The 16672-nt window shown below is 39.4% G+C and overlaps 6 pseudogenes; all 6 read right to left on the bottom strand.

Moving 5' to 3' along the window:
* Window positions 1-15216: 15216 nt before the first annotated feature.
* On the bottom strand, window positions 15217-15335 carry LOC148432160 (5S ribosomal RNA; annotated as a pseudogene).
* A 116-nt stretch (window positions 15336-15451) lies between these two features.
* Window positions 15452-15570, bottom strand: LOC148432159 (5S ribosomal RNA; annotated as a pseudogene).
* A 115-nt stretch (window positions 15571-15685) lies between these two features.
* LOC148432158 (5S ribosomal RNA) lies at window positions 15686-15804 on the bottom strand (annotated as a pseudogene).
* Window positions 15805-15920: 116 nt separating this feature from the next.
* On the bottom strand, window positions 15921-16039 carry LOC148432157 (5S ribosomal RNA; annotated as a pseudogene).
* A 116-nt stretch (window positions 16040-16155) lies between these two features.
* LOC148432156 (5S ribosomal RNA) lies at window positions 16156-16274 on the bottom strand (annotated as a pseudogene).
* Window positions 16275-16390: 116 nt separating this feature from the next.
* Window positions 16391-16509, bottom strand: LOC148432155 (5S ribosomal RNA; annotated as a pseudogene).
* Window positions 16510-16672: the final 163 nt, after the last annotated feature.

The following is a 16672-nucleotide window of genomic DNA, read 5'->3' as shown; positions in this document are numbered from 1 at the left end:
TTTAAGTTTATTAAACAGTGGATGTTCTGCTGCTGTAGGAACACTTACTACTTTCAGCAGATTGAAAGGTTATGTGTATATCAAAAAAACTTTTACGCTAAGTTATAGAGAGATTGTGTGTTGTGGGCCCATTATTTTACAATATATGTGGATTAATGATTTTATTGTAGGCTTGTGTATATTTTATATGGTTGGAAAACATTTATTTTAACATTTTTTTTTAACCAATAGAGGTATATTAAAAATACTCAGCTGATTCAGCACTTTCTTTTTTCTATTAGTATTAGTTCGAGAGGCAACAACAACTTTGGGGACAAAAAAATCCTTTGCAAGAGTGTAGAAGCAGTGCCGGAGTCCACCAAGCCCTTGACCAGTCTATTACTGACTTGCACAGATACCTGTATTCTAGGTGGAAGATGGCAGGTCTCTATAACTGTAAAGACACTGGAAAAAGAGAAATCCATTGGTAGACATGCCCATTCTTCATGCCCACCTTGGCCACAGGAGGAACACACTTGAGCTGGAGTTATTGGTGAAGTCATCGACTCTGCACCTCGAATTTCTGGAAAACAGGCAGCCAACACCTTCCCCATAGAACACCTTCTGGGCTGAAAACCCTCTTTATGTGAAGATGGGTGAAGTTGTGGGCCTTAATTTCCCAATATCCATCACCTGCGTGGGGTACTGGCACCTATCCGAATCCATACAGGCATGGTCTTATTCTGAAACCATGCCTGCTGTGGAGACAGACTGGGTGACTCCAGCATAATTAAAGAAGAATGGTTCTCTATACCATCCTGCATGAGCAAGACATTTTCCACTAGCTGGACAGCGGAATACATATTCTCAACTCAATGCAGCCGGACCAAGTCAGCAACTTGGGTAGAGAGAAGTGCAGCAAACCTTTCCAAAGGATGCGTGGCCTTCCATCAGGACAGACCTGAATTTCCACCAGTACTCTTCTGGAGAGAGGCCAAATGGATCCACTATGGCAGCCTTCACTCGGTCATATATTTTTGCATCTTCCAGGGAGAGGGTGACATATGCAGCTTGGCCCACTCCCGTTAGCAGAGGGGCAATCCATACAGTCCAAAAATCTTTGGCCGTGCTTGCAAGGTAGCAACCCTTTTAAAAGTGATAAGAAAGGCCTCCACATCTGAGGCCTGCATTTTGAGGAGTACTAGAGCAGTTACCACTGCTTGCTTCTTTTTAAAGAAGTCCAACATTTGTTGAAAAATGGCTTGCAAGGTGGTCATTTTTTATTATCCCTGGCACAGGACCCACTTTATCCCACTCTGACACCATACTGTAGTGGGTAATTTCAGATGACCAATGGGAGACTGAGGTGTTGCAAACAAGGAAGCTTTTTATTCCAGAGTTGAAAAGGTATAGCCAGTGTAATGGCTTCTTACATAAGGCAAACACAGTTCAGGAACAATAAATCAGCTTACATGAGGCAGCAGTTCAAATGAGCAGAGTATTCACAGCAGTCATGGTTCAGATTGTCCAGCATAGAGAGAGCTGCTGAAGGTGCAATCTCTCCCTCACATTTCCACTAACTAAACTTACCAGGGTATTATACCTTAACTGGTCTTAATTAAGGTAAGGGTGTGGTTCCTCCCAGGCAACAGAGAGGTTAACCCTTTCCTCAGAATGTGGGAGAGATGCACTGTCACAGCAGCCATTATTCACAATGATTAACCTGTAATCCTCTCAATAATAAACATATTGTGAAAAAGATGGTGCTCCTAATTTAATTTCTCAACAATCAAAGTCAATAGGGCTTATATACTGTATTAACATTTTACTAAAATAAAGTGAAAAGGGGTGTTTTCACTTTATTTTAGTAAAATGTTAATACAGTATACTTTAGTATCACATTAATTTACTAAAAGACAATTGGAGTAGAATTCATAAAATTCTGCTCCAAACCCTAATTATCACATATTTTTAGTATTCCAATGATTTTAGTATAGTGTATCTATAAGCAAGTTCATGTGAAAAGAAAGGAAAAAAATTGTGATGAAGCGCTCCCCATAGTGCAGATGAGGTGTTGCAAACAAGTAAGCTTTTTATTCCTGAGTTGAAAAGGCATAGCCAGTGTAATGGCTTCTTACATAAGACAAACACAGTTCAGAAACAATAAATCGGCTTACATGAGGCAGAAGATCAAATGAGCAAAGTATTCACAGCAGTCATGGTTCAAATTGTCCAACATAGAGAGAGCTGCTGAAGGTGCAATCTATCCCTCACATTTCCACTAACTAAACTTACAAGGGTATTATACCTTAGCTGGTCTTATTTGAGGTAAGGTTATGATTCCTCCCTGGCTACTGAGAGGTTAACCCTTTCTTTAGAATGTGGGAGAGACCCAAATTGACACATACCTCCCCTTTTAAAGGGAAAACACTAAATCACCCACGGCGGAAGCCCAACTCTCCAGCCCAGTTCCGGACAAAAAAATCTGCATTCATATACAGTATGTAGACGTCCTGGTCTGTGTCAGACTTCAAAAGAAAAAGGCTGGAGAGCCAGGTACCATCTTGTCAGTCTTGCATTAGAATTATTCAAAGACTGTAACCATTTGTGCATGATCAGTAACCATATTAAACCTGGCCCCAAAAACATAATATCTCCATGAGTCAAGAGCATATTTTATAGTGAGGCATTATTTTTCTACCTAGTCTCTCGTGTGAACAACTTTCTACTAAGATATAGAATCGGATGTTCAATGTAATCAAACTCCTGACAGAAAACGCCCAAGCCCATCTGAGACATTTGATTGTATGAGAAAAGGCTTGGTAATATATGGAGAATTTAAAACCGGGCCTTTACACAAAAGATGTTTACTCTTGGTGAAGGCAACTGACAGTCCCTAGACCACATAGGTATAGAAAGAAAAGAAAACTCTTTTTTGGGTGCACTCAGTAAATTAGAAAATTGATTGTATGAAGATATTAGGTTAAAATATAACTTTTAATAGATATAGAACTAAAACTAATTAATGCACACCAAAATCCCTAGACCACTCAAGTTTATTCGGAGCAGTATTTTTCAAACAATCTGTTAAGGGAGCTGCTAATGTAGAAAATTGAGGCAAAAAACTTATGTAATAGCCTGTTAAACCCAATAAGGTTCATAACTCTTTCTTGGTAGTCAGAACTGGGGCATCAGTTAGTACCTGTAACTTACTCACAAGGGGCTTCAGAGACCCAATGTCCATCACATAAAAGAGATGAGTGGGACCGATTCTCTTAGAACCAGACCCACCCGAATTTAGTGTTCAGAGGTGAGATCCGAGTCCGGCTTGAGTTTTCTCACCTGACCCAGATCCAAAAATGAGGCAAAACGTGTCATCCTCCCACTGTCAAATTCTTGCGGGTTTTTGGATTATATAAAGGTTCCTGTGATTGGCGTCATTTTCACTCTGGCTGTGGAGAGAGAAGTTAGCAGACGTGTAGTCAATCACACAGTGTGTGTGTCCACTTGGGGTCTTGGCCTGAAGGCTGCTGCTGTGTTGTCCATAAAGGGGCTTAGGCTGCAGTATATAAAGGGGGGCTTCCTTCAGTGGGTGCTGCAGCTGCTGTGTCACTTGCCCTGTCAATTAACTGTGGCTGCTACAGTGTTGTACTGTCCATCAGGCTAGGACTGCAGTCCATAAAGGGGTGCTGTGTTGTCCAGGGGGGTGCTCATTCAATTAGGGCTACTATTCCCCAGTGTAAAACAAAAAAGTACTTTTTTTGTGTGGTTGTGTGCATTAGCAACTTAGCTGCACTATTATTGTTTGGTGACACTGCTGTAGTTTATCATCCACATATTTGTGACTCTGCAAGTGGTCTGTCCACACTTGGCAGGTTTGCTTTGTGGTCCATAAAGAAGGGGTGCTGTCTGTGTTGTTCATCAATGGGCTGCTGCTTCATTCAGGGAAGCTCTTCCCCAGTGTCCAAGAAAATAAAAGTGCTTTTCTTTTGTGTGTGTGTGTTAGCCAATTAACTCTATTATTGTTTGGTGACACTGCCGGCCAGACCGCAGTTTATTGTCCACATATTGTGACACTATAAGTCATAGCACAGTGTGTTATTCTTATAATAAAAAATCTTGTGACACTGTAAGTGGTATTGCAATGTGTTATTCTTATTCATAAATCATCTTGTGACACTACGTGGCAGCACAGTGTGTTATTCTTTTCTTAGTCATAAAATATCTTGTGACATTGTAAGTCATTGAAACAGCAGTGTAATATTTAAAATTGGTACAAATTGACATGTGTGCTGTACCCCACTTTATTTGTGTTTGTTGATATGGGTAAGGATCAATTGAGAGGAGAGCAGGACGATACTAATCCATCTACATAATCTACTAAAGCCGATGCCCAAGGGCATACAAGCCTCAAGTCAGGGCATCTTAAATCTTTTACAGTGGTAAGGAAAAACATCAAAGGGAAAGTAAGCTGCAGAAAGACATAAAATTGTCAATATGCCTTTCAACACATGAAGTGGCAAGGAAAGGCTAAGGCCTTGATTTATGACTGGTGGTTCTGCCTATTATGATGATGTAAGCTCAAGTGAACATGCTGACATAGAAATCGAGGATGCATCTGTGGAAGTGCACCAGGATGAGCAGGATATTTGTGTAGCTGACACTAATAAGGATGTTGTTGATGATAAGTGTTGTTTGTGTAAATTAGGCACCAGTGGAAAAAACAGTTATTACCCATGATAAGGAAAAACCCATTGTCGTGCCTGGAAACAAGTCAAAAAAATCCACTTATGTGTGGAATTATTTCTACCCAAATCCGTACAGCAATTGTCAAGTCCTCTGTCTCCTTTGTAAAGCCAGAGTAAGTAGAGGTAGGAACCTTAACTATGTAGGAATCTCCTCCCTGTTACGTCATTTGCAATGCATCCATCCAAAAAGTTTTTGTGTTTTTTGTTGACTCATCTGCATCACCAGTGGGTCTTTTGGGAAAGATTAGTTTTCTCTCAGCAGATGCACTTGCTGAAGAAACAGGAGAAACCATCGCTGCATCATGTGCTACTTGAGCTGACAATTTGCTTACCAACAGCTCTTTGCATCTCTTCAGATCAGTATCCGTTGGGAAGAAGGACACAATGTATGACTTAAACATTATATCTTAAATCTTGTGTTGCTCTGTTCAGCTTGTCCACATATATGTGGATAAGTGGACAGTGGGTACAATGGCATTTTGGAGGCCACTAATTAAGTTTTTTTTTAATGTCCCTGTACAAGTTGAGAATTGCTTTCCTAGTGAAGTGGAATCTTTATGGGATTTGGTAGTGGGCACACAGGACCTCAATTAACTGTCTAAAACCCACAACCCACTGAATTGATATTCTATGCACATCTAATACCAGCGTAGATAATATGGTGTCAGTGATCCACTGTGCAACTGGCTGACTGCTGTCATACATACTCCCCATTGCAAAAGATTGTTTAACAGACCATTGTTTTTTAAAGTACTACTAGTAGTCTTCCTGGTCCCCTTATTGCATGAAAATCCACTCCCAGCAGCAGCAGCACACATAGCCCTCAATAATTATTCTGGGGCCAGGACTATTGTGAATGAGTAAAATATTTTTTTGGAAATGCCTCCCCTCCTCCTTCACAAATTTGCTGTGGAATAAAAAATTCAATTACATTTACTACAAATCAAATCTTCCTTTAACTGCCTTCATTTGCATACACATGCTCCAACTCCTTCTGGCCTCTTGAATAATAAAAACATTGGTTTGCTGATGTGTCATGTTGGAAGTTTAACTGTCACTGCTGCTGCAATCTTTGACATGTGGTAGCTGAATGACAAAAATGTCCAGAGATGTTTATGGCCATAGACAGCATTTCCAGCAATTCCCTTTAATTTAAAAAAAATATTCTGAACCACCAAATTGATTTTTTTGGGCAAAACATGGGACATATTGTGCACCCATGCTCTCCCCTCCTCCCTCCATAAATTTGCTTTGGAATAAAAAAAATGTATTACATTTAATACCAATCAAACCTTCCTGTCTCTGCCTTCAACTACATACATATTCCAACTCACTCAGGTCTCTTGAATAATGAAAACATATGTTTCCTTATGTGCCATTTTTCAAGTTGAACTGCCATGTGTTTGTGCCGCCCACTGCTGCCGCTTAGCTTAGTCAGCCAGCTAGCTTTGTGCAAATTTTTTACCTAAACTGGATGAAAACAATATTGTGAGCTGTGAGGTGGTCAAAATTGACTGGAAACAAGTGGAAATGAATGTTATTGAGGTTAATAATACTGTAAGAACAACAAAAAATTATGTGATTTTAGCAGTTTTTATCAACTTTTGAAAATAAATACAGATCCAAAACCAAAATGCATAAGGAGCGGTTTTGGCAAAACCAAATTCAGATCCAACATAAGAGGAGATACAGATCCAAAATCAAAACACGGGGTGGGGCACATCTCTACAACATACCCTATGTACTTGGTTTAATTTTTACCAAGAACACATTTCTTCAAATTAGCAGTTAAACCTGCCTCTCTCAAAGACTGAAGAACAGCCCTAAGCCTATTAACATGGGCATTCCAATGCTACTATATATGACAATATTGTCCAAGTATGCTGCAGTATAATTCTGAAGAGGATGAAGTACCCAATCCATTATCCTCTGAAAGAGGCCGGGGCACCATGCAAGACAAAAGCATTGTTTTTCACGGAAAGAGTCCCAACGGAGTAGAAAAGCAGTTTTCATCCTAGCTTCCTCTGTCAGCTCAATTTTCCAATATTCCTTTGTAAGATCAAGAGTAGAAATATATCTGGCCAAACCTAACCTATCAAGCAGGTCATCGACCCTTGGCATTGCATAGGCATCAAATTTGGATAGTGCATTAACTTTACAGCAGTCTATGCAGAATCTTGCAGAACCATCTGGTTTCGGGACAAAGACAATGGGGCTACACCAGTCACTATTCGACTCCTCAATTAACTTCAATATTTCTTGTATTTTTTGATTACTTGTGCTTTTTTTTCCCTTGGAAGCCTATAGGGTCTTTGTCGAACTTCTACTCCAGGTGGGGTTAGACTAGACTGGTCCTCCTTGTTTTATCAGAAAAAAAAATCTGAAATTTCATTAACAAGGTTCCCCAAGGGAGGTTTCAGCTTATCTGAATTCAAAGTTTCAAGGGGTGGATAGACCCCACCGGACTGAGGAATCTGTGGACCAAGGTCACTATGGCCATTTCCAGGGTCTACAAAAAAAACACCTCTTGATATTTCTATGCTTTCAACAGGTTAATATGGTAAATCTGCCTACCTCTATGGGAGTCAGGTTGAGAGACTTCATAATTTACTTTGCCAACCTTTCTAATTACTTCAAATGACCCTTGACACTTTGCAAGTAATTTACTTCCTTGAGTAGGTAACAACAAAAGGACTTTATCCACAGGTGAAAAAAACTCTAGTTCAGGCATTACAGTTATAGAGAACTTTTTGTGCCTCCTGTGCATTTACAAAATTTTCCCAAGCCAATTAACCTAGTAGGTCTATGCAATTATGCATCTGGACCACATATTGAAGAATGCTTTCACCATCTATTGGTTGTTCTTCCCATGCTTCCCTCAAAAGGTCGAGAACACCCTGTGGCTTCCTGCCATAAAGAATCTCAAAAAGGGCAAAGCCAGTAGAAGCCTGGTGCACTTCTCTGATTGCAAACAACAAATAGGGTAGAAGCTCATCCCACCTTTTTTCTGTCTCTATAAACTTCTTTAACATAGACTTTAGTGTATGGTTGAATCTTTCAGCTAAGCCATTTATTTGGGAATGACATACAAAGGTTTTGACAGATTTAATTTTAACAACTTTAACACCCCCTGCATTAACTTAGACATATTGTTTGTCCCTTGAGCAGTAAGAATTTCTTTAGGTAATTCAACCCTGGAAAACAGCTCTAATAACTTAGTTGCTACAGCCTCGCTGTTTGGCTGTAGCGACCCTTAAGGGAAATGCCTCCGGATAATGGGTGGCATAGTCAACCACAACTAAAATGAATTTATAGCCTTTAGATGGTGGTTCAATCGGACCCACTATATCAACGCCTATTTTTTCAAAGGGGACTCCTACAATTGGGAGAGGGATCAATGGGGCAGGAGACGGTCAGTTTACTGTTGTCTTTTGAGACTCTGAACAGGAACAGAACTGTGAGACCTCCGCATAAACACCTGGTCAATAGAACCAGGAGGTTATTCTCTCTGCCATCATATCCCATCCCAAATGACCACCCCAAGGAACTGCATGGGCTTAAACCAGAATCTGCTTTCTGAAAGGGCCCGGGACCATCAACTTTCGTATTACCTCCCCTGTTTGTTTGTGCTTGTCTTGTCGATATAAAACCTCTTTAAGCAAAACAAAATGGGGATATTTTACTTCTGTCACATGTGTCAAGAGGACACCATTCACTGAAAGACATTTTTAAAGCAGAATTTTCCTTTGGGTATTTCTTAAATCAGGTTGGGGTGCAAGGGAATGTGTTAATACTTCTTCATTAATACTACTTAATTGAACCTCAGCATTATTCCCAAAACTATGAATAATAGGTGGGCTGCAAGACACATGAGTGTTCCTAGACCTTCCTAGACCTTCCAGCATCAGCATACATAGGCACATTAGTAACAATAGGTTCATCAGAATTACCAGATACATTGACATGACCAGGAACATCAGCATTTACAGGGATATTGTAAGCAGTAACATTATGGGAAGAGACATTTTTTCCAACAAAATATCATGAGTAACCCAGTCTCTGTGATCCCTTCTACTTTTGTTCTTAGAATTAGGAGCCTAATTAACCCAAACAAAAACAAATCAGGGGAGATGGGAAATGTCTCTCCAAGGGCTGCTGCAGGCACCTTTTTCCTCTCAGCAAAACAAGAGCCCAGAAGTGAGGCTAGTCATGACTTATTAGCCATGGGGCTGGTAACCAAGGACAAACACCCAAACGTAGTTTGGCAGTCTTTCCCGTGATTATCAAAAGGACCATGGAAACAGGAAAGGTACAAAACATCTCCATGCACACAACCGATGTGGACTAGTTCATGGGGCAACAACAACTCTGGATACTACAAATCCATTTGTATCAGCATAGTAGCAGACCCAGAGTCCATCAAGCCCTCAACCAGTCTATTACTGATTTGCACACATACCTGTATTCTAGGCAGAAGAGGGCAGGTCTCTATAGCTGTGATGACACTGGAAAAAGAGCAATCCATCTGTGGAAATGCCCATTCTTGATTCCCTCTCTCTGGCCACAGGAGGAACCCACTTGAGATGGAGTTATTGTAGAAGTCCTCCATTCTGGACCTCCAACTTCTGGAAAAAAGGGCAGCCATCACCTTCCCCATAAATCAACTTCTGGGATGAGAAGGATAAAGCTGTGGGCCTCAATTTCCCCTAAGCCATAACCTCCAAGGGGTAATAGTGCCTATCCGAATCTATGCATGCCCACTGTAAATAAATACAGGGAGACTCCGGCATAACTAAATAATAAAGGTTCTTCATACCATCCTGTGCCAGCAATATATTTTCTATTAGCTGGACAGCTGAATCCAAATTCTTAACTTGATGCAGCCAGACCAAGCGAGCAACTTGGGCAGGGAAAAGTGCAACAAACTGTTCCAAAATTACCAACTCCACCAGCCATGTTGAATTATGTACAGTAGGTCTGGCTGTAGCCATTTAACTGCAAGGTCAGACAGTTCCTGGGACTGGATTCATGGCCTTCCATCAGGATCAAAGGACACAGACCTGAATTTCTGCTGGTACTCTTCAGGATAAGGGCCAAACCGATCCACTATGACAGCCTTCACTTGGTCATGTATTTTTGCATCTTCCAGAGAGAGGGAGGCATATGCAGCTTGGGCCTACCCCATTAGGAAAGGGGCAATCCGTAAAGCATAGGAATCTTTGGGCTATGCTTGCAAGGTAGTAACCCTTTCAAAACTGATAAGAAAGTCATCCACATCATCTGAGGCCTGCATTTTGGGGAGTACTGGAGCAGTTACCACTGCTTGCTGCTGTTTAAAAAAGTAAATTTGTTTAAAAACAGCTTCCATGATGGTCTCTTTAGGATCCCTTGCACAGGACCTACTTGATCCCACTTCTAAAACCACAATGTAGTGGGTAAGTTCAGACGACCAATGGGAAACTGAGGTTTGGCAAACAAGTAAGCTTGTTATTCCAGAGTTGAAAAGGCATAGCCAGTGTAATGGCTTCTCAAATAATGCAAACACAGTTCAGGAACATAAATCTGCTTACATGAGACAGCAGTTTAAATGAGCAAAGTATTCACAGCAGTCATGTTTCAGATTGTCCAGCATAGAGAGAGCTGCTAAATGTGCAACCTCTCTCACACATTTCCACTGATTAACTAAGACCAGCTATGGTATAAAAACCTGGTAAGTTTAAATGAGGTAATGGTGTGGCTACTCCCTGGCTACAGGGAGGTTAACCCTTTCCTTAGAATGTGGGAGAGACCCACTTTGTCACAATGATCCTAAGGTAAAATTAGCCTACCCAGTGTACTAAAGGGCAGTGCACCTAAATCAAGCAGCTAAGTGGCCACTGGACTACCATACTGGTCTCGCCATGCAAGTCTCTCAGGGCCTCATTTATCAATTAGTTTTATCAATCATAGAGAGTGATACAACTTATTCTGTATGATAAATGGTGCTCCAGCCAATCAGATCCCAACTGTCATTATTTAGACAGATGACAGTTTGGAGCTGATTGGCTGGAGAAACATTATCATACAAAACAAGTTTTATCACTCTCTGTTAATGATAAAACTCATTGATAAATGAGGCCCTTAGAGAGCTGAGCCAGAACCATACAAACCTAAATTAAACTTTCTAAAACATTTGTAAAAACAGGTAAGTGCTCTAATAGAAACATAGAATTTGATGGCAGATAAGAACCACTTGACCCATCTAGCCTGCCAATTTTTTTTAACCTTATGTTAACCTCAAACTCATTTGATCCTTAGTTATTTGTAAGGATATCCTTATATCTATATAAGCATGTTAAAATTGCTCTACTATGTTCGCCTCTTCCATCTCCGATGAGAAGCTATTCCACTTTGGAAAGAAGTAGGTTCAGGAGAAATTACTTCACACAGGTACAGTGCATGTCCTCATGTTCTAATACTTATCTTCCTCTAAAAAATGTCTCCCTCCTGTACCTTATTAAAACTCTTTATATATTTGAAAGTTTCTATCATGACCCCATTCCCTTTCTCTGCTCCAAACTATTTATTTTAAGGGCTTTTAGTCTCTCCAGGTAAGTGCTATGATGTAAGCCCTGCACCATTTAAATTGAGCTTCTTTGTTCAGTTTCTAATGTATTTCTATACTTCTGGAGATAATGGCCTCCAGAACTGAACACAGCATTCTAGATAAGTCTTTAGCAAGGAACTACAAAGTGGCTTTATTACTTCTTCATTTCTTCAACTGATTCCTCTCCCAGTACAACCAAACATCTGACTTGCCTTTCTCATTGCTTTGTTACATTGATTACTTAACTTTAACTCACCTGAAATAGTGACTCCTAGATCCTTTCCTCCTCTGTAGTTTCCATTATAGTGTTGTTAATACTATATTTAGCATTTGGGTTTTTGAGACCTTCCTTCATGAGGTGCACCGCTTCTGGCTGATAAAGTTGGGAATACTGGAAATTAACAAAGTTGTGACACAACAAAATGTCCCTTCACCAAGACTCTCATTTTTTATTTAATTTTATTAGTTAATTATTTGTTTTATTTATTATTTACCCCCCTGGGGAAGAGATAGATCCCCTTCTGTATGTACTGCCCTGGCGGTCCAGAGGGAGTGTGGGCCGCCTGCTGTGACAGAGACAAATCGGCAGACTCCAGTGTCTGCAGATGTCCCCAGTGTCCAGCTGGGGTTCTCTGTGTCACTGACTCAATCTACAGCAACACAGCCACTGGCATGGGGGGTGGTGAGCAGCAGCGCTGAGTGTCCTATAGTATGCTCTGAGCTTCCCACTCAATGTAAAAGCTGCTTGGTGCAGCCTGGGAGTAATTTCCTGGGTTGCACCATTCAGATATGAGCAGGGTAATTTCCCAGGACTTAACTCCAGGGAAATTCCCTGGTCAATTGGAGGGTTGGCTACCCAGGAACATTTTCCCGGGTAGGTACCTTTTCTGACATACACGAGATCCCGGGAATTTGGCAGAGGCAGGACAAATTCCCGGGAATCTCAGTATGTCTGAAAGGGGTATCAGAGACACCAGTGCATTCACTTTCTTGCAAGATTGTTGACAGGGCCTCCCTGACACTTATGCCAGGAATGATGGGGTATGAAAAGATATTGAATATTGTGAGTAATAAAAATATATTAAATACATGATTGTGTCTTATTGTCCCAATGATTATAATAAAATAATGAACCTGAATCCTCAGTATAATAATGCATCCAGTTTACACTGAGATCCTGATGATAAAATAGACAAATAATTTAGCTAATATAAGATGATATATCAAAGAGGTAAATTGTGATACTTGTACTGCAAAAAGTATCCACTAACAACAATTCTCTAATCGTTTAACACAATTACAATTCCAGTAACCACAAGTGTAATTATGAAAACATATCTTTGGCCAGTAGGTGTCACTATTGTATAGGTAATCATATAATGAAATGACACTGGTGATCTGTTAATAATGTAAATTGCTCAAGGTCTATAGAATATTAGTAAGATTGCAACTAAGATTAATTACTGGTAGATCCCTTCTCCACCAAACTCTCAGAAGAAGATAGACATATAATCCAAATTTTGGAGGTTCTTGAAGCAGGTGATACCAATATGACACTACAGGATTTAAGACCTTTTGACTAACTGGCAATTAAACCCAAATCAATCTTCTTTCCAGATCCAAAAATTAGTCCCTGTGTGAAAGTCTTTGTGGACTTAGTTTCAAGCGACTTTGACAAATTATTTTCAGAACAGTCTGATCATCACATCATGGATAATCTTACGATTGGAGAAAGATTAGCACTACATCAAATCTCCAATTGGCATGACACCATAGTGAAACCCTCTGACAAGGGTGGAAATGTGGTTTTATGGCCTAGAATCATGTATATAAATGAACTAAAGAAACAACTAGGTTAGGCTCAGTGCTATAAAAAAACTCACATTTAACCCTACTCCAGATTTTCTCAAGAGTAACAAAAATGTAATATCTCGGGCTTTAACAGATGGAGTCATATCCAAAAAAGATTATGAGTTTCTTAAAGTGGATAGTCCTAAAGTGCCAACACTGTATCTGCTCCCTAAAATTCATAAAAACAACCAAGTACCCCCTGGCTGCCCAATTGTATCTGGGAAAGGTAGCCTGACAGAGAAAGCCAGTATTTTCATTGATCAATATCTCAGACAGTATGTGCTGACTTTACCTTCTTACGTTAGGGATACCATGGACATGTTAACAAAACTTCATGATTTAGTTGTGATCCCAGGAACGTGGATAGCCACCTATGATGTAGAAAGCCTCAATACTAGCATACATCATAGAAGGGGAATTAAGGCTGCCAGGTATTTCCTGGATATGAGTAGAGATCAAGAACTCAAAACCTTCTTACTCTCACTATTGGAGTTCGTATTAACAAAGAATTTCTTTACATGTGATGACCAATTCTACCAGGTTAAAGGCACAGCAATGGGCACAGCCTGTGTGCCCACCTATGCCGACCTCTACCTGGGTGGTGGGAGCGTGAACATGTTTTTACTGAGAGTTAGATAATTATTCCCCTTTTTTAGTCATATTCATGTATCTGCATTTATATATTATCTATGGAATTTTGTTCATGAACATCCATGTATGAATTATTCTATTATGGTTCTACTTATTTTATGTTCAATCAAACACATGTCACAATATTAACCCATCAAATTGCATATCCACTGATAACTTATGATTATAAACTGTAGGTCACGTCATTACATGAGATTTTACCCATCTCATGTATTCTATTTATCACAAATTTTTCTCACATATTTAGGTCAATAACCCCTATTTTTTTTAAAAGGGTTACCCTAATCCTAATATAATTTTTCACACATACTTTCGTCACTTTTTTTCGCTCAGGTATTTTTCCAAAACTTTTAATTTTAATATTCTTTTCATTTAATTCTCTCACTGTTCACCTTGTATGAATTGTTTCTTTATTATATGACATATATATATATATATATATATATATTTGGTAAAGGATGGCACTCACCAGTAGAATTGCAGCTTGTTTAATATGTCAAAACAGACAATAGGCTTACATATAGGCAGGCGACGTTTCGGTCCCCAGAGCGGACCTTTCTCAAGCAATCAAGCCATAAGTTTCATATAGAACATAAGGTACAGTTCCCCGTGCCATCCTTTACCAAATATATTTCTGCTGATGAGCCTTGGACTAAGGAGATACAGCTGGTGTGCACCCCATTGATGTATACCTATGATCGATGTGAGTGCTGAAGCATGGACCTATATATATATATATATATGATACACTGGACCCTTCAACCTTTTTATCCATTCAATTATAGAGATGTTCATTCTCAATATCATATAAAAAATAAATTTCAATATCTTTTTTGTCTGTATATGTTATATGTCTAATCAAAGGAGGAATTATATAATTATATATTTTCTTTTCCAAACTGGACAGTCATTTGTCAGATGGAATTATGACAGTATTGTAAATTGTAGTCAGCTAGATCTCTATATATATTCACATTGCATATCCACTGATAACTTGGTAACTATAAACTTTAGGTCAGTGATTCCCAACCTCGGTCCTCAAGGCACACTAATAGTCCTGGTTTTAGTGATATCCATGGTTGTGCACAGTTGGTTAAATCAAAATAACTATGGTAATAATTAAGTTACTTGTGCTCAAGTATGGCTATCCCTAAAACCTGGACTGTTAGTGTGCCTTGAGGACCGTGGCTGGGAACCCGTGCTCTAGGTCATGTCATTACATGAGATTTTATCCATCTCATATATCAGACGAGATTGGGCATGTCCAGTGTGGTTTGGCTGTAGGTGCTCTAAAACATTAACTTTAGACCTCTTTTACTTCTTAACTCAAGTAAATTCAATGATAAATTGAAAAATTAAATGTAAACTTTAATAGAAAAGAATGCTATGGCAGTATAAAATTACCTACAGCTCCTGGTATTCCCAGGTGGTCTCACATCCAAGTACTAACCAGGCCCAACACTGCATAGCTTCCAAGATCAGACGAGATTGGGCATGTCCAGTGTGGTTTGGCTGTAGGTGCTCAAAAACATTAACTTTAGACCTCTATTACTTCTTAACTCAAGTAAATTCATTGATAAGTTGAAAAAATTAAATTTAAAATGTAATAGAAAAGAATGTTATGGCAGTATAAAATTACCTACAGCACCTGGTAATCCCAGGTGGTCTCCCATCCAAGTACTAACCAGGCCCAACAGTGCCTAGCTTCCAAGTTCAGACGAGATTGGGCATGTCCAGTGTGGTTTGGCTGTAGGTGCTCAAAAACATTAAGTTTAGACCTCTTTTACTTCTTAACTCAAGTAAATTCAATGATAAGTTGAAAAATGAAATGTAAAATGTAATAGAAAAGAATGTTATGGCAGTATAAAATTACCTACAGCACCTAGTATTCCCAGGTGGTCTCCCATCCAAGTACTAACCAGGCCCAACACTGCATAGCTTCCAAGATCAGACGAGATTGGGCATGTCTAGTCTGGTTTGGCTGTAGGTGCTCAAAACCATTAACTTTAGACCTCTTTTACTTCTTAACTCAAGTAAATTCATTGATAAGTTTAAAAAATGAAATGTAGAATGTAATAGAAAACAATGTTTTGGCTGTCTAAAATTACCTACAGCACCTGGTATTCCCAGGTGGTCTCCCATCCAAGTACAAACCAGGCACAACACTGCATAGTTTCCAAGATCAGACGAGATTGGGCATGTCCAGTGTGGTTTGGCTGTAGGTGCTCAAAAGCATTAAATTTAGACCTCTATTACTTCTTAACTCAAGTAAATTCATTGATAAGTTGAAAAAATTAAATGTAAAATGTAATAGAAAAGAATGTTCTGGCTGTCTAAAATTACCTACAGCACCTGGTATTCCCAGGTGGTCTCCCATCCAAGTACAAACCAGGCCCAACACTGCATAGTTTCCAAGATCAGACGAGATTGGGCATGTCCAGTGTGGTTTGGCTGTAGGTGCTCAAAAGCATTAAATTTAGACCTCTATTACTTCTTAACTCAAGTAAATTCATTGATAAGTTGAAAAAATTAAATGTAAAATGTAATAGAAAACAATGTTTTGGCTGTCTAAAATTACCTACAGCACCTGGTATTCCCAGGTGGTCTCCCATCCAAGTACAAACCAGGCCCAACACTGCATAGTTTCCAAGATCAGACGAGATTGGGCATGTCCAGTGTGGTTTGGCTGTAGGTGCTCAAAAGCATTAAATTTAGACCTCTATTACTTCTTAACTCAAGTAAATTCATTGATAAGTTGAAAAAATTAAATGTAAAATGTAATAGAAAAGAATGTTATGGCAGTATAAAATTACCTACTGCACCTGGTTTTCCCAGGTGGTCTCCCATCCAAGTTCTG

The sequence above is a fragment of the Taudactylus pleione genome, unplaced genomic scaffold (genome assembly GCF_031769625.1).
Source record: "Taudactylus pleione unplaced genomic scaffold, aTauple2 ptg002179l, whole genome shotgun sequence".
NCBI classification, from domain to species: domain Eukaryota; kingdom Metazoa; phylum Chordata; class Amphibia; order Anura; family Myobatrachidae; genus Taudactylus; species Taudactylus pleione.
The sequence above is the reverse complement of the archived record's forward strand: the minus strand, read 5'-3'. Positions and strand labels throughout refer to the sequence as shown.